Source organism: Nelusetta ayraudi, unplaced genomic scaffold (assembly GCF_046127955.1).
Source record: "Nelusetta ayraudi isolate G7.1 ecotype Tasmania unplaced genomic scaffold, CSIRO-AGI_Nayr_v1 ptg000042l, whole genome shotgun sequence".
NCBI classification, from domain to species: Eukaryota; Metazoa; Chordata; class Actinopteri; order Tetraodontiformes; family Monacanthidae; genus Nelusetta; species Nelusetta ayraudi.
The window spans coordinates 15,749,267-15,771,723 of NW_027466092.1; the positions used below are offsets into that span (position 1 = coordinate 15,749,267).

Genomic DNA, 22,457 nt, shown 5'->3' on the forward strand with positions numbered 1-22,457 from the left:
ACACACACACATACATACAACAATACAGCAGTACTTCCAGTGCAATTGTGCAGGATGATTTCACATTTACCAAGAAAGCTGGTGTCATTATAATGATCAGGACTATCATCTACACCTGCTCTGCCTCTGCAAGTAAATTTAATTTACCTGCTCATCATCAGCTCATCGCCTCACAGTATATCAGCTCTGCTCTGATCTTCAGTCATGAGATTGTCTCTCTGCAAATGGTGCATTTTCAGAAGAAGAGGCCTGAACGTTAGTGTCTTTGTTTCTGTCACAGTTAGACTTGCAGCCACTTCCTTTTTTAAAACCAAATCTGCCAGCATTTCACCCTCCTGGGTCTCTGTCTATACCCTCCTTGCACTGATGCCATCCTTGCCATCACCTCCTTTGCATTTATCCTTCTTTTTCTTTGTGAATTAATGAAAAAAACACTTTTTATTCTTTCTGCACCAACTTTTGGCCCAAAGTCCTACTGCGTCCAAAAGTTGCAGCATGGCATTGTAGATCACTGCCTTTCTAACTGTACACACAGACAGATGAATGACACACTTTGCTCACAACCGATGACAGCATCAAGACATTCTGTCTATTTGTCTACGTCCCTGCTTGTTTATGTTTGTCTAGAATTATTCCGCTTGGTTTAATAAAGTCAAGCTGTGGTTTTGAGGTGGTCCTGTGCACTCGTGCACTGTCTTCATCCTGTTCAGCAGCGTCAGCCGAATGTGGGGCTTTCACCCACTGAATGAGCCTGGTGCTCAGTCCCCCTGCTGTACGATGGAGAGGCTTTACATCGACTGTGTTTCTCTGAGCCTTAATAGCAGAAAATGCAGTCAACGCAGGACCAGATGAAAACCAGGGCCTGTTGTCAGTGCGCATTACATGTCAGCCTGCCGCCTCACCTCTCCCAGAAAGAAAACTGCCCAGAGACCATGGGCCCTTCCTAGAAATGCTGTTGAACCATCACAATCCTCCCCAAAGTGTTTGCGTTCAAAGTATTACTGGTCAGCGCCCATCCATTACATTCTTGGCAGCCACCAGCCCTGGAGCCAAACTTTGTTTAAGGGCGGTGCCCGGCTGAGATGCTTACACAGGCTTTGAAATGACCCCCCCTCTCGCAATCCAAGATTTCAAGGTACAAAGGGTCTGTTTTACAATGACCTGGCCTTGCTATCACTACTCAACATGTTACACATTACAATGTTGCACTTACTTGCAGTCGATACCCAACCAATTAAAGATGTGCGCTCTCTCTATATATTTTTTTGACATCTTAAAATAATTACTTGGATTAAAAATGCCTTTAAACACTGGGAGGAGCACAGGTGGCTGGTTTAAAGGATCTCCCAGAAATATGGCTGCTACCAATGTTTTGTATTAGTCTCTGTAATGATCAGCTGATGTTTTTTGATAGAATAGACTTTATTGTAACAAAATTAATGTGTAGCTTTTCACATTATAGTTGTTTATATATTATTATATAATTATATTAATAATACTATAATAGTATAATAATACTATAATAATAATAATACTATAATCATTGGTGCGATCAGGTGTGTTTGATTGTGTTGCAGGTTTTTCTGAAAGCTCGTGGTATACACTCTAAAGTTTGACAAATGTATTCATTGCATGAATTCATGCAAAATATTTTTGAACTATTGCTTTTGAAAAGCTTACCTTTTCAGTTCTAGTTGAGTAAAATTACAGAATAATTTCCCATCACCTCTTTTTCTTTTGGCTAAATAGGTGATGATTTTGTATGTACTATCACATTTTTTTGCTGGTTTTACTAATAATGTCACATAAATGAAAGTATTTAACCTGACTTACTAGAGGAATTGTTCCTGAAGTCCTTGCAGTAATTTCCTGGAAACTTGTAACTAAACACTGGCTTCACATCCTGCTTCTTCCCCCCTCAAGGTAGGCTGATTGACTTGACTGAGATGGATTCAGATGGGAGCTTTTCAAGATGGATCTCGAAGAATTCACATCCAGCTGTCTTGCAAATCTGACAACAAAATGTTCTGATGAGAACCAGATCACCAATTGGATGGCCCAAGAGTGGGGAAAAAAGATTACAACAACCCGTGCAAAAACAAACAGCATGACACGCAACGTGCACACAGAGGGAAAAAAAAACCCCCAAAAAACAGAAAGCAGCAGATGACATTGACTGGAGAAAAGTTTGGGGAATTTTCGCTGTTGTTTCTGATTGTGTGTTGGCTGTGAGGAATGGCCTCGCCTCCTCTTTGAGGTTTGATCTTCTTCTCCAAAACACCAAGGACACAGCCCCAGAGATGTCTGCATTAAGAATTACGAATGGTAGCACAGCTCGGTTCATTCTCACACACCTGAATCACATTTTCCTGTGTTTTGATGCCATGTTTGTTCTTGAATTCGCCCTGGTGATGAATAAACAGTGTACTGTCCCTATCCTGGGTTAGACATCCTTTCCTGAAGGAGTTTGTCTGCTTTTCTTTCTTTCTTTTAGTGTACACTTTGTTAATTTTCAATACTCTGCAAACATAATATACTGTGAGAAAAAGTAAATTCTAAACTTTGTTGCATGGAAGAACACAGCATCACTGCAACCAATTCAATATATCATTCAATAGTTAAAAAAACAACCACATTAAAAAAAATGCAAAAGATTATTCATTGTGTCTACGCTGTCGCCCATAAAGTTATAATCATTTTGTTTTCAGACATTTAAATGCATTATTTTCATTGTAAATAATTATGTGGCAACAACAGTGTATATTCAACAACAGTTTAAGTTTGATATTTGTTTAAAAGACACTTTGTGTCAACTTTTATTGGGCTATTTTTTGCAATGAGAAAAGGCCCTTGTATAAATGCAAAACCGTCTTCACTCTCCTCTTCCACTTTTTGTTTGATTTTTTTGGGGACATTGTTCTCTCACAAAAACAGACACTAAATATCAGTTTTGCTTGGTTTAAAATACCAATTGGTTTACTCTCAATTTTTGAAGTCCTCCAAACTCTTTGGCTGTTTTCCAGTTACTATTTATTGATATGCCTTCATCAGAGTTCAATTTCTTCATTGAAATAAAAGTTAGATTATTATACTTTTACTATCATTACCACCATTTAATTATGTTTACTTTGTCCCCATTTCCATCAACGTGCAGTATGTTGTTCTAAGGCAACATAATGAAGATGAGATACCATGTTCACTCGGGTGGCACTTATGATGATGACGCAACACCCTAACATAACCATTTAGCTGCGACATGATCATTTATCTAAAAGCCTTGCTGCTAATGTGCAGCCTCATAGTAGAGCTATACTGAGTGGCTTGGCTCCTGTCTTTGGTGATCACTGACTCCAGCTTCCTGTCCCCAGCAGCAAAAATCACCTAAATAAGTACACGACTGTGTGTGCATGCGAATACAGGAAGTGCTGGTGGTCTGTGTAAAGTTTGATGAGAAAAGAGGATGTAGATATCCGTGTGTGTTTGGGTGGCGCGCAGCCACGGACGTCAGCCAAAGCAAACCCCCGTGCAGGTCATGCACTGGAAGTTCGTTTTCGTCGAGGTCCTGCGATCACTTTTTCATCAGGCCAGTGTTTACATTGGTGCAACTCCTGATTGAGAAAATGGTACGCTAGTTTTTTTTTTTGTTTTTTTTTAACCTTACCTTCTCAATCTTCCATGTGATCCCTGGTGGTGTTTTGCCTCATTGAAATGCTAGACTTGAGCAATGCTGAATCTTTGACCACATTCAGTCGTAAAGAGACCCCTCCCCACCTCCCGGACACTAACACATGCACACAAATACACACACAGACGCACGCACAAATATACACATTTGCAGGTCCACCTTATAGATTAAACCTCTCAAGTTTAAGCATGAAATTGATGGCAGATGGGACAAAAACACTTGTACGCTGCACTTGCGATCGCAAATCATTACGTTTTTACAAACCGATGAGTGTGTCATGTTTATACACAGTCTCTCTCTCTCTCTCTCTCTCTCTCTCTCTCTCTCTCTCACACACACACACACACCCTAAAAGGCCGAAATGGTTGAATTTCCCTCGTGCACCACAAAGGAGTCATTCTCCTCGGCAACACAGATGTCCTGGTCCGAGAACAGAAAGTATCTCATTGCTTTATTTTCTACTGACAGATCTCTCTGTTGACTCGCTTAAGAGGTCACCTCAAAAAGGTCCATAAATCCTGAGTGATCTCCGTGGCTCTCAGAAGCTCAGCAAAAGTCAAGACACAGAGCCTGGGTTAAAGCAAGATTAAAGTGGGGTGGTGGGCGGTTCGCAAACTCCTCCCCTTATTGTGTTTATTAAGCAAACAAGCCAGCGAGGTCCGATGCTCACGGATACGCATCTTAATCGTGCGACTCCCGTTATTAATGATCCAACAACACAGCCACACTGGCAAGATAATGGCTCAACCCACGCTTCGAAACACTTCTAAATATTTTCTCTGAAGATGGAGCTGCTCACAAGACCCCGCCCTGGCTCCTTATCGAAACATTCTGTGGGAAGCCAAACTCCAAAGGATGGATTTGGTTCTCCCAAATGTTCTCCACTATCCCGGCTCTATCCCAGGCCAGAGGAATGTGAATCTGTTTAATTAGGGATCTCATGGGACGGCCCTTTTTTTTTTTTTTTAATTACTGGCCCCCATGGCTCCTTGAGCTGTCTCTGGCTGGTTAGGGGTCAGCGCTGCACGGCCCAAGTCATAGTGCCATGCTGCCAGAGGTTACCAGGGCCAGCTGGTTCTCAGACAGTGTGGGTGTCCAATATTCTCCTCAGCCCGTCCAGACGCTTTTTAGGCAGACAGAGAATATTTAAACATATTCTCAAAATATTTGTAAACCTAAAGGGCTCCAAATATTTGAGCAGACTTGAAAGCTTGACTACCAAATCATCCAACGGGCCAAAAAAAAAAAAAGGCTGCAAGATTTGTATGAACCAGTGCTTTCCACATGAATTTCCACACATGGTCAAACGTGAGTTTTCGATTACGGTCCAGCTATGACATGTTTACGCCACCGCCCAAGTAAACATCCAAAACTATTTGGCCATGTCACAGATTATCAAGCTCTTTACTGGGATTCAAATACTAACTTTGATCTGAGTGAAAGTTTGTAATTAAAAAGCTTTGAGCACAAGAATGGTTTTGTTTTCGAAGGAGCTGCTATTACCACAGACGCTTTTCTCATTTTGTGAGAGAACCCATTTGATTTTGGATAAAACTTCAGTCAAACAGTAAATTCATTAGCTACTTATGGTGATATTGAATTGGGAAAATTAATAAAAAAAAAAAAACTGGCCATGTACAACATTCAGAGCAAAGTCCAAAGCGTATCCATTTCCACCACTAATTTAGAGACTATGGCCTGACAACACTGTTCTTGGGACCAGAAACAACCCAGGATGCACTGCTGACTTAAATGGAGTACACAGGAATTACTGTCTGTCTTCCGTCCCTTTAATCAAGGTAAACCCAATACCATACAAATCTTTTCCCTGCCGCAATTAGCAGAAAATTGCAGCTAAACCGGGGAGTCTAAACCATGACTGTATCAATTAAATGGATAGTCAGAACAGCTCATTGTACCCACAGGAATTTGATACCATTTTTGGTCAACATCTTAGCTGTTTTGTAGACGCACTGTGGTTTGTAGTTGAACAGGTTGATTCCTGAATGCTAATACCTGGAGTCAATAAAATTGTCCTCCACTGTACAGTTGGCATGTGCTCTTCAAACTGAACGTTACTCAATAGCGATGATGTTTTTTCAGACCCCAGTTGCAGTAGATGATATCTGTCTACAGAGCCAAGATGTTCTCTTCAATGTGCTGGTGATTGTTTTACAAAGTGGAAAAGCATCACCTGCAATATCTAGGAGCTCACCTGCTGTGTAACAATCAAAAGTTTTGGGGAAAAAAAAAAGAGTAGGTTTATTCTTCCCTTGGGTGTCGTCAGACAGGACTTGATATGCATGTGGTAGATTTGGTCCAACCTACCATGACTGACACACGCAGCAGCAGGTTTGTGGGAACAGATGATCAGAGGTCAGGAGGTCTTGGTGTTCAAACATATTGACGATGCGGCTTTATGACCCTGCAATCCAGCCATCAATCACCCTCTCGGCAGTGAACAAGCACTATGTCAACATGACGACAGCTGATGAAGCTTTTGTTAATGAAGTTCACTTAAACAAACAATAGGATCCTGATGGATTGCAATGTAATAAGGTACAAGTAGGTGGAAACTGGGCATTACGTTTTAGCCCATTTCTTTATTCTTTCCAAAAACAGAAATCATGATTGTTTCCCAAACAAAGGAAACAAAAGAGAAACGAGTGGCCGGGAAAAAGAAAGTTGGAATGCCAACTACATATGCATATGTTTACAATACAACTTTCCCTGCCACTGCACATTCTGGCTCACACAAGCACAGGGTAACTAACCTGTTCCAAAGGAACCATTAGCCTGTGTGAAAGCATCCAACAACAAAACAAGGCATCAATAAGCAGAAAAACGATACTGTGCTAGCGGAAATCACCTTGGCACATGGAAGAGCTAGAGAATGGCCCTTTGGAGCCACTACCATAATACTGCAGAGGAGGGGATGTGTTTCTGCATTGTGTTGGTTCAACAATAGGCGACTGTAAACTCACCGCCACACCACCCTATGGATTTAGCAAGTTCCCTCGTAGGAAAAGCCATTGTCTTGTCCCCAAAAAGCAGCGCTTTGTGGCTGAGGGCCAGAGTGTGTGTCAGGTAACATTCAGGGAAGATCAGCAGAGATAACACGGGAAACGCAATGAAATGAGTGGAGGATGAAACATGCCGCATGAGGAGGAGACACATGCGTGAATGTATTTTGATCACTCTTTTAACCTGGGTGGAGCAGGGTTTAAATAGTTTTACTTGTCCATAAAAGGGCTTTGACAGCTGTATGATTCCTCCACACACTACACTTAAGCTTTGGAGACGGCGCAGGAAACAGTCCTGTCACCCACGCAGCTCATGCAACACAAGACTTTGACAATGTTGCCTCTTTGCTGAACAGGGCTGTTTCTCTTCACTACCGTGCTTGATTCTGAATGTGTTTCCTCTCCTAATGTTGATTCTCAGTGTGAGCTTGGGTGCCCATTGAACAAATAATTTGTTGAAAAATCTGGAAATTCCACCAAATCTTAGAATTATTTTCTTGAAGAAAAGGTGTGGGAAGTAGAGGTTGTCACAGATTGACCAGGCCGAGACCTGTGCAGGTACTGATCCAGCCATTGATGCTTCCTCAAAACACTAGGCACATTAGGATTGAAGAATAGTATTAGTTATTACTACAGCAACAGAACAACAATAATAATGTTATGCCATGACGTCAATTATGATTTAAGAATATTCACAATTTAAAACAGAAGTTTATGTGGTAGCCTACTTAACATGAACTGATAAGTTTCAGTAAGCTCATCAAAAACAACGCAAACATTTGTTCAAAGTAAAATCAATTTTTTGAAGTCCCATAAGTTCAAGCACACCACACAAAAACACATCCGCGCCTCTGCTGCTGACTTGTCTTATGTCTTATGGTACAGTCTTTAACTCATGTCAATTCTTTGATGAAACCCAAGAATTGTTAAGTGGATAAGATAACACCACAAAGCCCCCATTGAAACCAGGCTGTCTAGTAAATGGGTGAAATTCTATTTTAATGTGAGCTCTGCTGGAAAGGAAACATAACAGTGAGCAAGACAAGTGGAATCATTTGAGTAAAAGCAACATGACTTAAATGTTGCAACAACTTTCTCTTTCCGCTGGGGAGAAATAAACAGCATGGCAGACAGCGAGGCAAGGTTTGAGGCAACAACATTTCTATAATTATCGACCCAAACAAGCAATGAAGGCTATTGTGTATGGAAACGGCAACCAAACACCACAATGTATCAAGAGTTTCCTCTGTTCCTGCATTCTCCTTTGCTAGAGTGGTCTCGATCTTGGTGCTTTAGGAGTATGTTTATTGCTGAAAGTACACTCTTGTGAATTAAATGATGGTATTATGTAGGAGGCATGCACAAGGAGCCAAATGTTTCCAAAGTTCAACGACTTCCACCTCAAGTTAAAGGAAGTCTGCTATTTCATCCTTGATTTAACAAACTCAAATCTGTCAACAGAGACCTCTGAAGTCCTGCCTCCAAATCCTAAAACAAATACCACAGTCTGGGTTTAAGCCAACATCGACTTGGACTGAACCGCAAACATGAAAGGACAAGTAACACAGATATCATACCCGCCTGTATTGTGCAGGAAATTCATGGTTCTCCAATTAGCTCGCACCCTGTCACTCAGTTTCAAAGTGGCTGATCAGGATCCATGAGGGTATGTCCAAAGGGATGCCCTGGAGGGAATGAGGTCATGGAGACTGTTTGAGTGGGGAAAATGAGGAAAACCATGCTGTTCTGCCTCTGCCTCTGACCTATTCTTCAACTGGAGCTCAGATTTTACTGTTGAGAATGACTTCATTGAGATACCTTCTGGTCGTCCCTTTGAACGCCTACGCTGCTAGAGGTCTGATGCTCGTACAAAAGCTCCTACACACATGTCCTTTTTAAGACGCCCTAAGGTCTAGTGAGCGCCCTCCCTGTCCAGCATCCGAACGATGAGCTCGGGCAACAGGGACAGCAGGAAGAACGGAACAAATGTGGTCAACGTGCGTAGAGCGGCACATCAGAGAAGAACTTTGAATACGGCAAGGAGAGTTTTCAAATCCTACAAATACAGCTTGCACCTCCAAGTGAGGACATGTAGAGGGAAGATTAAATAAGAGCTGTCGTCATTGCCAAGTATTACGTCTCGCCTTAGTCAGGAACCCTTGGCGACATTCAGAAAGCAGGGAGACAGCCACTTCACTTTTCAAACAAAACTGAAACTGCCACTAAAAAAAACATAATCAGAAACTTCTGAAAGAGCTTATGTACACAAGACGATTTCTTGTTTCATCATCCCATTTGTACGTTTATTTTTCCAAGGCAGCGTCAACAGTTTTCTCCCCCTATCGTTCGTCTTTTGAAGCTTTTGCCAGCTTTCGTTTTCTCTCAAAACACATTATAATGTGGAGATGAGTCAGGCTGAAGTGCAGTGGCAATGAAAACATTTTGGAGTGCCACATTATGGGAGCTGGCAGTCAAAGCTGGCGGGCTGCACTCTAGCTGAAACAAAAATGTTCTACACAAGTGTCCCCTATTAAAAAGCAGGGGTCACTTAACTTCTGGTATTTACTGGATGACTGAGAGGGCACTACAAAGCAGACTATATTTCTGATAACACATTGCACCATTTTCCGGCCACACGTTTGTTTCATTATGGTGCAGTTGTTTAAAGCTACATTAGGAAATACTTTACCATTAAGGGTCTGAAAAAAAAATTGCAATGAAGCCTTAAAACAAAATGGTCCTATAAAACTTTACAGCTTGCCCATCAGCAATTATCTATGTGATGTTGCTTTATGTTCAGACAACATGTTCACCACTTTGATGCAGACTTGGTTGTTTGCCCTCACTGGCTTTGGCTGAAATAGCAAAGTGAGCATAATGTAAGTGGAAAAATACAAATGGATGGTTATTCTTTCACTCTCACGGATATTTGCATATTTTTTGGATTCAGTCATCAGACAAGAAACAGCTAGATGGATGGCTAGCAAACTAGCGTACTAATGTTCTGTATTTGATATGGCATTAATGGACAATTCTCCGTCAAACTGGTATTTTAACTTTGTTCCTTGATTTCATTGGTCCATCCACTGTGGAACTTTCCTATCTACTGAACTGTTTATGCTAGATGTCTCTTTTATTTGTAATTTCGTTTACACTGTCAGATGTAGGAGAAGCGGTAGCTAGCTGCTTGTTCAAACAAAGGTGTGTTACTCTGGAACATTCGAAAACAACTAAATCAGAAGGATCTGGGAGAGGATGGTGCTAGTAAGTCATTCCAATGTAAATTTTATTCATGCCATCTAGTTCTGCTATATTAGAATAAAGGCAGAAGTGTAAGTACTTTACACATCCAACTTTACACTAAAAAGAACACCCACTAAAAAAAGGCGACAAGACAACAGGAGAAAAAAAAGTTGTTTTCATTATTTGTATGGTCAGATCAATTGACTGAACCTCTAAACGGCATTGACGTAAACAAAATGTAGATATGATGGGACCCTCAATAGTGTGAGTAGAGTTGAGCGTATCAGGCCTTAAGTTTCATCACATCTGTTTCACAGAGTTCCTCACTGGTTTTGTGGCTCGAACAAAGCAAAATTGCACTTCACAAAGATGGGGCCGAGTTTAGAAAGTGTGTTGAGAAAAAAAAAAAGTGCAACAATTACTGAGTGTTAGCTGGCAGTATGTGAGTGAGGCTTTGGCGGAGAACCAGAAAAGCCCTGCAGCATGCTTAATGTCATGCAAGGTAAGCTTCATGGAGATAATGAAATGGCCACAATGGGTCTGACCCCGGCTCGTAAGGTTTTAGCGGTTTTTATATGGAGCAAGAAAACACAACAAAGTAATACGATAATAGCAGGGCACATGTGCTCTAAGATACTGTGGCTTCAAGCAAGTGTTTTTTTTACATCGTACAAGTGCCTTAGTAAGTATATGGTTCCTTTTTTAAGGTGTGTGTGTGTGTGTGTGTGTGTGTGTGTGTGTGTGTGTGTGTGTGTTTGTGTGTACAGAAAGTGCTCGAAAGGGTACACTTGAGCTCCTTTATATGCACAGACACAAAGAGAGGACCAGCACTTTGACAAAATGTGTCATGAAACGGAAGGTCCCACCCATACTCTACCTGTGTCCTATTGAAAGAGAGCGTGCACAGCAGGATACCATTACTGTCAAAGAGGAAACGAGGCTTAACAAGAGCCAACAACCTGCAATTAGAAACGTGAATACCCTTTTGTTGTGCCTGCTCTGAGGTTGCCTCTTAAAATAACAGACTTGACTCCTGGCTACGCTTGCCTTTCAAGGATTTTGTACTTTTTCTTACAAGCTAAGGCCTCCTTCACGTGGTTCCTCGTGGAAAAATAGGGCTGGCACTCTCAAACTACTTGTTTAGCACTCGGACTGGGAAGGACCACGAGCGGGTTCCAGCAGAAGTGATAGCTTTTGACACGTTTAACTTCCTTTCCAGAATTCCATTCGGATCGTTGGGGAGGTTTTTGTGTGGGCGATGATAAGACCGCTGGAAGGCAGGCTGACATCGCACATCCCCAGACAGTTGATTTCATTTGTAATGTCTGGCCGGATAGGTCTCAACCTGGGCTGCTCTTCTCAGAGAGTCTCTCTGCTCTCCGGGGCAGAGGAGAACTGAATTCCAGCGCATTTATCACCTTGCAGCCGAAGCCAAGAGGAGAATCTGGAGAGAAGGGGGTCAGGCTTGATGAATCCACCACTTTTCAGCATCGTTGTGAATCAGGCTGGTTATTTGTTCACGTTGCCTCACCCACGAACATGATCTGGTCCTGCGGCGGGAGCAGTGTGGGACCTGCAACACTTTGCTACAGTCTGCTCCGCGGAATCATCACGGCTGATCAGCGGTGATGTATGAGAATGATGCACAGGCAGGAGAAGTTATTTCATCCACTGATAAATAACAGCTGCAGGAGGAAACAAATACTCTGCAGCTGCTGGGGCCCTCTCTTGTGTGGGAAATGGTTTGATGCATGTGCACCTTTGAGTGTGGATATTTTTGGTGATGGGTTTTTCGTGATGCTTATCGTTAAAACTTCCTGTATTGGCCGCAACTTAACTCTGGTTGTAACTCCTGCCTCTTTAACCACAGATGTTAACTCGGCAGATTGCACTTTTGATTGGAGCTTTTCAAGATGGAGTTGAGTGAATTCAGACTTCTTCTATCCTAATCTAATCTAATCTAATCTAATCTAATCTAATCCAGCTAGCTTGCAAAAACGTCTGTCTGCATCTAGGCATCTGCAACTTCATATCTTTTGGAGTGTTTGCACACCTTAACACCAAGCTAGTCAACCTGTTATTGGAACCACAATCCACCTTCCCCTTTACTCTACTTAGCCACGTGTAAACACTCCCCAGACCATTGAGCCAGAGACATATCACGCCACGTATAAACAGGAAAGCCAGTAAATGGGCCTGACCTCCATCCAGCTCTACATGCCAAGCACCTCGCCGCCTGTCAGTCAGCTGCTGCTGGCCCACAGTGTACCCTTTGCGTGATGTTTATACTGCTATATTACTGTGTTTGATCCTCACAATGTCCTTGTTTTTTTAAGATTTTTTCTCCCCCATCTCCCTACTGTGAACTTTCTGCCACTGCATTTTTGAGGCGAGGAGCGTGTGAGAATGACTGCGGGAGACCTCGATTGTTCCTGACGGATGAGTGTCTGCCACAGGGGACTTTCAGCTCTACAGTCGACTGCACACCAGGAGGAGAGTTCCCCCGCGTGAGACAGAATTATTTCCATCGGCCCGTGTCGAGAGGCTCGCGCTTTGAAGGATGCAGTTTGAATCCAGCGTGGTCAAAGATTGAAATATGCGTTTTTTAAAATGCCAAACAGGATTGCAGACCTTTCCAATCATTCTCCGCTCATTATGATGTTTCCCAGGGAATGCACCCGTGTAGGGCGGATCTCCCTTTTCCTGGTGCACATAAATCTGAAGTAATGTTCACCATGCAGGGTGTGTGCAGACAAATCGTCATCATATCAACAAAGTACAATCATTTGACGGCCGACTTCTTGCTTATTTTCATATTTCCGCACTATTAGTCAGATTTCTGCGGTGGCGAGGAAATGGATTATTATTTTTCCAGCCAAATATTTAACGTTTCCATTATTTGGGCAAAGCGCACAAACAAATGCGTCATCAGCAATTTATTGTGCGTACAATAACACAGAGGCCGTTTTCCCACAGCAGGGCCAGGCCTGGCAGTGGAGCTGGGCTGCTGGGAGGGAGCCAAGCTCCGAGTTCAGACCACCGCAGCACTGACATGAAGCAACGCTGAGAGACGCACACTCACACTGCGGTCACCGCTGCTTTGCATTACGTGCTCACGGCAGTAGCACCCGCAGTGTTTCCTCGCCGCCCTCCTCAGCTTTGTTTTGCTGACACACTCGTCGTGTACACTTCCTCTACCAAGACCAAATAGTCTTTGTTACAGTTGCCGTTGCCATCTTGCATCACAATATCCAGACAGAGAGAATATGGCCTCATTAAAACTATAACTACACCATCAAGTTTCAACTTTCTCCTAGAATCTGCTCATATATTTCTTCAGATTGGGACAATATAACTCGTCATCACGTTATCCTTCGAAGGTTTGTGCCTTTGCATACAGCAGGGAAGAGAAATACTTGTCTTATTTTTACTAACATTTTTGTGGCTGTTGTTTTGGGATGAATTTGATCATATATTTTGAGTCTGTTCAGACGTTCTAGTTTGTTCTGTTTCAAAAAGGTCATTAAAGTTTCTTTGGGGTTGCAAGTTTGAAGCGATCGTCAGCTTGTGTGGAGGAGAAGGCCAAAACATTCATCATCCCCACAAAGTGACCTGTTGACTTTTTAAGTTGGCCCCTCTTCCAAATGTAAATTCAATTAATGGATATTTACTCATCCTGTCTGCAGATAACACCATTGTCATTGGATATAGCTCAAAATAACCTGGGTTAAATACTGATGGTTCTAATTGGGATAGGTTTTCTTACAGTGGTGTTTATCTTAGCAAATAAAGCAGAGTTGTGAGTTCTGACAGTGAACTGGCTCAAGAACACAATCCGAGGAGATGTGAAACCTCTGAGAAGGTTTTTAAAACCAGACAACCAGCTAAGTGACTGTTTTTAGGACTTCTTCAGATTGTTTATTGATGCTTTGGTCGTACCAGCACTTCACTCGTGCTGAATATCCTCCGCTGCTTTAACCAACTGCAATGACTTTCTTTGCGTCGGAGCTTTTGACTACCTGCCTGCGAGGTCGAGACCAGGTCGGCGTTACAGCTCTGCACAGTCGTACATCGCAGGGTGATGTCACCACATGACACTTTCCTGGACCTGGACCGAAACCTCCAGCAAAGTTGAAACAAGACACAACTGCACTCTGACTTGCACGCAAATGTCACCGGCTGTATCAACGCACTCGGCAGGAGCCTGACATGATACCCAGAGGACTTGGGCTGCATGACACCTTAATGCACATCTGTTTGAGAGAACCCTGTGGCCTTTTTCACGTTGTTGATTTACAGGTATATTTGCGCTAATATAATAGAAGTAAAAGATAATAATAATTGAACTTTTCTGTTCTGTGCAATACATAAATTTTAAACTACACTTCATAGACTTTTGCACGCGCTACTGCAACGGCTTTGGTCATTAAATAGCGCGTCCAATGCGGCGCCTGATGTGTGTCACCTCAGTGGAGGAGGGTGGGAAGGAGATCTGAGCGCAGCCATCGTGGAGCCATTGTATCCTGTGTCATCAAGATTAACGGCGGTGCAGCAGTGTGGATGGAACCTTTGGGAGCTGGGCCAGGGGGTTGCAACGTTATTGTCCTATCTCAATTTGTCTCATTTTCGTGGGAGCTTTTCCAGAGTGCAGCGGCTGCAGAGGGACCAACCGATCATTTTTTAAAAAAAATATTTTTGGGGAGGTATATCTTCAATCCAAACCGAATGAATTAACAGCGCTGAGTCATCATCTGGGCTGGAGATAAGGTATTAAGAGCATCGCAAGAATCCCGCCTCTACCAAAGGTTTTGCATACACGTATTTGCGCATGTGAGTTGGAAGCATTTTTGGAGAAGAAAAAAAAAAAAGCACCGCGATCGGATCTGAGATATATCCTCCAGCCCCGGTTGCTATTTACAGAACTGCTGCAAATGGCTCGGCATGCCGATACCCATCACCGCAGCCTGGCGCTCGGCCAGGTCTGCGCCTGACTGGTTGCACAAACACGCAGTGGGACTTCCAAGTAAAACAGCTTTGACAAACAGTGCAACATTCAAAACAACGATGGTTGTGTTTCGTTTGACTGGCAGCTGTTTTGGTGGACGTGTGTTTAGGACATCTCGCACACAAGACTCTTTACGATGCTGATGAAGAGCATTTGGATCTGTAAAAAAGTAGCATCCCACACACACATGCACTCACACCCACCCACACACACACGTGCACTTTCCTTGTGCTCATCCATCATCGGTTTTCTCCAAGAGTGTCCTCCAGGATCATTATGAAATCTAGAACATGTGCTGTGAACCAATATTAGTTTACAGTCCCCTGGCCTTTCAGCCTCGTTTGGTCCCGTGCCTAAGTACCTCTCAAAATCAAATCCATTTATAATGCGGTGGTGCATGAACATTTGCTTTCCCTTAACGGCCTGAGCTGGATGGGAGACATCATTAAAAACACCCCGCCGGTGCTCTTCCAGCAGTCGATAGGGTCCTTGACTGACTGACCCAGACTTTGTACGCATTTCAGAGCTGTTTTTAAAATTCCAGGGTGAAAAATATTTAGGAACTTATAGCAAGCATATCAAGTCTCCAATTAAAAAAAAATCTTTCAAAGCAGCAAAAAAATAAATAAAATAAATAAATAAAATAAAAATAAAATAAAACACCACTTTATAAACCCTACGTTCATCCTTTTCATTTTTCCTTTCAACCCCAGCGGGGGTCCTCTCCTTAAAACCAAAATCCAGACAGCAGAGAGGGAGAAAGTGTGGGGAGACATCAGGGCCTCTGCTGGGTGTGAGGCTGACAGCGGGGGAAAGCAACGCTCCCTCCGATATTGGCACTGCTCAGCCCTGCGTCTGCATTGCTAACACATGCTCCAACAGCTGTCTCTGGGTGCAGAGCCTGGCCGAAGAGCCTTGTTGAAGCGACTGATGTGGACGATCGCGCATTTCACATTTGGGACGTTCAGCGAACTCTGGCAACGGCAATTCTCTGGAGCAACGTATTCGTGGGCCTCTCTGTCGCAAGTGCACGCGGAGTGGCATGTTCTAATCCCGCCTTCTGTGGGGTGTCCCACTGTGCCTCTGCTCCTGACGCTGTAGAGCCCAGGGGAGAGCAGAGGAGGGTCCCTGCCTTGACAGCACCAGGCAATGACTCCCTACAAACGCTATGCAGGGTGACATCTGCAAACCATAACGACCCCTTCCACCCCCACCACTTTCCAATGAAAAATGTGATACAAAGAACAGGGCCACACTTCTTCACTTCTTTTTTCGCGTAATGAGGCCACAGATTAAGCATCTTTACAGCGAGGCGGACGGGAAAGTCCAGTTTTGTTTTCGCACAGATTAATTTAGTCACATGTCACCTCTTGCCAAAACGTTTATATTACAACTTCAGCACGTGTGATTGCAAGCTCGTGTCAAACAGCACAGGGTCGGTCCAGCAGGCCGGGCCCGAGGTATCCCGATCGCCACTGTCAGCCAGGATACTATTTATCATAATTACTTTAAGCTGTTGCACTCCTGCTGAGCTCGGCTGCACTGCGATTTGAAGGAAGTCCGCTCTCCACCGAAGCCCCCTTCCCTCCGTCTCTCTCTCTTACCCCCTCCCCCCGTCTCTCTCTCTTCCCCCCTCCCCCTCCCAGCCGCAATTTTCTCCCCATTGTGTCGGTGCGTCGAATCATGCCACATTTGCAGTCCTTAAATAGAGGCTGGCTCCTTCAAGGATCAACTGCAACAGTCGCCAAAGCAGCCCCAGGACTTCCCACTTCCCCATCGATGCTGGGACCAGTTTGACTCAGTCGCCTCCCAAAAGATAACCTAATGCAATCCGCCGGGGATAGATTTGTCTAAATAAAACTTTTTGCGTTCGCAAGATGTCTGTCTTCGAAAAAGTTTGGCATCCGCTCGCACAGGGTCAGACGGACAGATAGTAAAAGATCAAGAATATCTCACAGTAAAGAGAGACAGAAAAAAAAAAATGACCCCAAAAATCAGGGCAAACCGACTCTGCATATCAAAGCTTGTAGAAGCTCAGGGGCAGTCAAAGTGATATTCAATCAGACTGAACCTGGATAAAGTTTGCTGCTGCGGCCCACAGAGGGAGTCGACCAGATGTCTTATCTGCACTAAGCCGGCTGGGGATCGGTGTCAGAGAAAATGCCAGCACGCTCCACCAAAGCCCCGCGGCCATTCTCTGATGCAACCCTACCTCCACGGCCGACTTTCAGGAGCCCGAGAAGATGCTGGCTTCTCACACTTCACCTTGGCTTCCACTCCAGTCCAGGCCGGCAGCCTCTTTTTTTTTCCTTCTTCTCGTTACACAAGTGTAATTACTGTGTACTTTTGCCCTTTCCCTTCTTGCCAGGAAAGCCCTGTGGATTCATAGGCATTGAACCCTAATTGGGCTAATGGTGGTGGTATATCTAAATTACCTGCTTGCTGTGTTTATGTCTGCTGCCTCGGGTAAACCCCCGCCCGTCCGATCGGCCCACTTGTTTGTTGTAGAATGCAGCAGATCTTTATCGATGTGGCCAGCTGACCTGTCTGGCCCACGCAGACACTGGAACACTGTTTGTTTCCCCCTAAAACTGTATTTTCTTTGTTTTCATATTCCTGTTGTGTTTCCATAAGTGTTTAAGTGGTGACATTAATAAAAATGTGCAAGACAGCCAAAGGCTTTCCTTAGCCTCAACTGGTAGCAGCTAACCTGGATACAATTATGTTGGTCATACATCACACTGAGGGTTTGCAGATGTGCCATAATATTAATCAGAACTGAAATGTCAGGCTTCCTTGGTCTTCAACTATAAATATATTAGATGAGCAAAGATTTTTAAAACAAAAAGCGTTGCAAAAAAACTTTGCCCACTCTTTACCTATATGCTCCTGATAGATTTGACTCACTTCTGTGCTTAAGCTGGTACAAACATATTGTTTGGTGAGATCTTGGTGAGAGAAAGTAGCTGCAGTGATTTATTTTCACTATACAAGAATTGCATTTGTAGTGTTTTAATACTGAAAACCATTCATATTATCACGCCCCAAATTTAAAATGCTTGTTTAAAAAAGAAGCCGCAAATTAAGTGGATTTGTGTAAATATAGTGTTGACTGAGTACATAGTGCTGAACTTGGCAAATTAGAAATATATATATGAGTAACAGTAATGATCTCTTTTCAAAAAACTCTGACTGTTCTTTGTGTTGAGGCCAGTTTATTCAAATTTCTAGCACCTGGCCACCACGGCTTATGTAATGTATTGTTCCTTTTTATGCAGGGCTGCTTTTCCCAGGTGTGATTAGCTCATGTTTGCTAAACTGAAAACCAAACGACCAAGACGGAGGAAATGCCAGGACCTTTCCTCCCCCTAAAAACAGGCCTACAGGCAGTCAGCGTGCAGCTTTTATCAACTCTGACATCCACCGCACATTTTATGACATGTTATTTTTTTTACCTTTCACATTGAATTGAGCGGGGAACAGGGAAAGGGGCAAAAATGTGTCCGCCAGACTTCTCTTTCCCATCGACCAGAAGTCCTGTTTATAAACCAGCTCTGTGAATACTAACCCAAATAACACTTCCGACCCCAACGGGAATGAAAACAAAACCAGGCGAAGGAGCCTCCGCCGGGCTCCTTGCGGCCACCGAGGCGTCGTCTCCCTTCAGGAAGCAGCTCCCCCCGCCCCCCAAGGTCCCTCATACCTCCACTGTTCACTCCGGCCACTGGGCGGGAAGCGCTGCACTGACAGATGGGATGTGTGGGCCCGCATCAGCACGCCCTTGTTAGCGGTGCCGAGTCACATCCTCCTGCAGTACCTGCCACTGACCTGAGGTGACCTGGAGCACACACGATCCATGGGAACACCCTGGGCTTTCGGTAGATACCGCCACCGACGCGAGAAGGGGTGTTGAGGGACGTCCTTCATTAGAGCAAACTGTGAAGAGGGCCACCGTCACACACTGCCTCGGATTCAATGCAGCATCGGGTCGTGCATGGATAAATGTTGAGGTTTTTGTCGAACAGTTTGCATCATTATTGCATCTTTCTGGGAGTTTATGTTTAATCCATGAATCTCATCATTGGAATCGTTTGCCAGCGAGGACCATGAATGTCAAACCTGTAAATATAAATCTCTATCTAATATCTTGTTTTTATTTTACATTTATACCTACAAATATTTTACTTTTGGTTTTAATTGCCTTATTTCTTTAATTGATATAATTTTTGATCTTCTCAATCTTTTTGCACTATTTGCTGCTGTAATGCTTTAATTATGCAAATTTCCCCACTGTGGGATCAATAAAGCTCTTCTTCTTCTTCTTCTTCTTCTTCTTCTTCTTCTTTTAGTGCTACTTTGGGGAACTTAAACCTGTGATGACCTCTACTTAAGAATGTATAAGGTGAAAGTGAAAGTAGAGGATGTAGGATCTCTGTGTATAATCGTCTCTTATAGGACAACCTGAGAAAATATGTCAAGATGACTCGCACTGAAAATGAGATGAGGGAGACGAGAAGGCAAGACACAAGGACAAAAACAACGTGACAGATGAGAGACAGAGAGGTGAGGTGGAAGAGGTAAACAGATTAGTGGCGATCAAGACATGACTGCAAGACCTTAACACAACTGTATTTTCTTTCCCCACTTTCCTTTGCTGCACTCTTTCTCGTTCCCCTGCACCCTGAAGCTCATTGGCCTGGACCACACTGAGCAGTTCTCACTGTCTCAGAACCTGCAAAGTCTGCAGGGGAAAAAATACGGGGGAAGGCAATTAAAACCATGTGAGATGAAGCAACCTCTGGAATCGACTTTCTGTATGAGCTAAACCCAGAGAAACCTAAGCCGGCAAAAATCTGGAGTAGATGAAGGGGCCGCAGCCCCTCTGCCCCTCTGCCTGAATTGTAAATAGAGCAGCAAACAACAAGCGTAAGCAGGAGAACTGAAACAATATCGCAATTTGTAAAGAGCTGGAGTCAATTTCACCCGTGTACCAATACACGTGCCAAAACACAAACGATATCACCACACAAACACAGGCGAGGTGCGTTGATCAAAAGAGGATTTTTTTTTTTTTATCAAGGTGAAATTGCTCTCACATCCTTCTGCGTGTGAACAGGTGTCACAGGTATTGCTGTGGAATCGCAAACCCATAAGGCACTGTGTGACCCATCCCAGCCTCCCGTCGTCCCGCTACCTGTGTTTGTGTCCTTACACGTACGAGATCCCCGGATGTGAAACACAAATGCTCTCTTTGTGCTCTTGTTTCGGGGCGTCGCCCCGAAACCATGGCACCAGGCCACACAAACGCCTCAGCTTCCAACGGCATCCAAACATACCAATCCAGGATCGTCTGCATTCATATTTCTTCTATACAGCCCCTCCACCCCCAGCCCCATTTCACACCCACATATACAAACACTCACACACTGACAAATCAGGACTGTCTCTGCTGGGGCTGGAGCTGGCTCTGCTAATCAGACCACACTGTGTGAACTCAACTGTTCCAGTGTTGTGGCCAAGCCCTCCTCTCTGCACCGCCATCTCTACGCGTCAAGTCTGCCGCAGGCAATGCATAGGCTTCAAGCAACAACAAAAAAAAGCCAGCATGGACTCTAGGTGTCAACACCAGAAAGTTAGCTAAGCCTTTAATGATTTTCTATAACGCCACTACAACTCAGCACAGTTTTTCAATAACCACTGAATGAGTTGCCAGAAGCACTTTTTTTATAATGTTATTAGCATAAAAGTAAATCATGTTGCTTAAGAAAGAAGTGCAACATTTTTTAAACTTTTTGGAGTCTGTTTAGAGGTCTTAAAAATTAGCACACAGTTGCCCATTTGACCATGAATTATGCTTCAAGTGGGCCCTACATGACGGCATGACATGCACCTCACCTGAGAGCAGAAGATTCTATACAATTGATTATAACTGCTCTATATGGGTGGTGGTGGGGGGGGGGGCACATCTAGCCGTTGTTTTTAGCAGTGCTATTGCAAATTAGCATGCACTTTGACGCGAATTAATAGATTATTGTGTGAGAATAGTAAAGAGCACAGCAGGACTGCAAAGTCAGATCTTATGAGAAATTTTTCATTCTTGATCACTTTCTTCTCTCCGACTTCACTTGTTGCAACACGCGCCGCCTCGCAATCTGCTATGGATTTCCTGGACTGATGCCTCACGCCCTGTAGTTGAGGCAGCATGTTTTTCAGCTGTTGTAGCCAATGTGCAGTGTTCATCGTCAAGACCATTACGAGAGGCAACGACTGTGATTCATTGCGCTTCTTCTACCACCTCCCACACACAACGGCAGGTGTTAGCCTGGCTCCTGGTAGTTGTGCTTGTACCAACGTACAGCAGCAGAAGATAATCAGTCCATTAGGTGAACTTCTGCCTCTTCTATTGTCCTCAGTCCGAGGATTAGTTCAAGATGGTTTGGATCGATCTGGGCCTTTTTTTTTGAAAAGTGGCCAGCTCTTGGTTAGCCACGACTCGTCATGCGCAGCCACAATCTGGGATTCCCCAGTAACACGGACGCCCCAGACTGTTGGTAAAGAAGAAGAAGAAGAAGACCTTGATTGATCTGACAAAAGATGAGATATACTGTCAGGAGTGGGGTTCGAACCCACGCCTCCAGAGGAGACTGCGACCTTAACGCAGCGCCTTAGACCGCTCGGCCATCCTGACTACCTCACTCATAGAAGGGGGAGCGTGAAAGTGACGTGCTTTCAGAAGAGCCTGCGCAAGCCAAGTGGTGCACAATCTGTGTGTTTGCTGCATCCCATATTGAATTTTTGGGGGCTCGCAGTGTAGCGAGCTCCCCTGCTGATTTCAGTGAAGGGTAAAATATTTTTCACACATGTTGAAGAGGATAACGAGGACCCTGCAGTCCTCCGCTGTGTTCTAAGACGGTTGAAGAGAAGTCAGTGATTTTCCCCATGGCCTCGCCTTGCCTCGAGTGAAGGCCACTGAGGAATGTGTCTGTTTTTGCGTGTTCGCATATTCCATTGGGAAGGTGTTTCTGTGTGTGTGTGTGTGTGTGTGTGTGTGTGTGTGTGTGTGTGTGTGTGTGTGTGTGTGTGTGCGTGTGTGTGTGTGTGTGTATCATCGAGGAGGTGAGGTTGTTTTTTTTCACTCTTTCTTCGTCTTCTCCTTCCTCTTCCTCTTTAGTTTGGAAGGGAAGTCCGAATGAACCGGCTGCCAACAGCGGGCGGGGGTGTGGGGGGGCTGGGGGGGCTGGGGGGGCTGGGGGTCTCCCCACTGGAAGCAAACAAGCGTGATTGGAAGTTGGCAATTACCGTGCTGGAGATAAGAGAGCGGGGCAGATAAGAGGGCCACGATTTAGCTCAATAGGCAAATCCCCCGTAGGCTCCAGTGAATGCGGCTCCACACGCACAGCACACGCAGACGACATGAAGACTCACCGGCCGCCTTTTCTCTGCTGTTCTTTTACCTCTGACACACGAGATGCTGGATTGGCATCGTCACACACGAGTCCCT

The 22,457-nt window shown here is 44.1% G+C and overlaps 1 non-coding gene across 1 annotated transcript; it reads right to left on the reverse strand.

The window, feature by feature from the left end:
* Positions 1-21,561: 21,561 nt before the first annotated feature.
* trnal-aag (transfer RNA leucine (anticodon AAG)) lies at positions 21,562-21,644 on the reverse strand. The gene has a single exon. It is a non-coding gene; the product is annotated as a tRNA-Leu (tRNA).
* Positions 21,645-22,457: the final 813 nt, after the last annotated feature.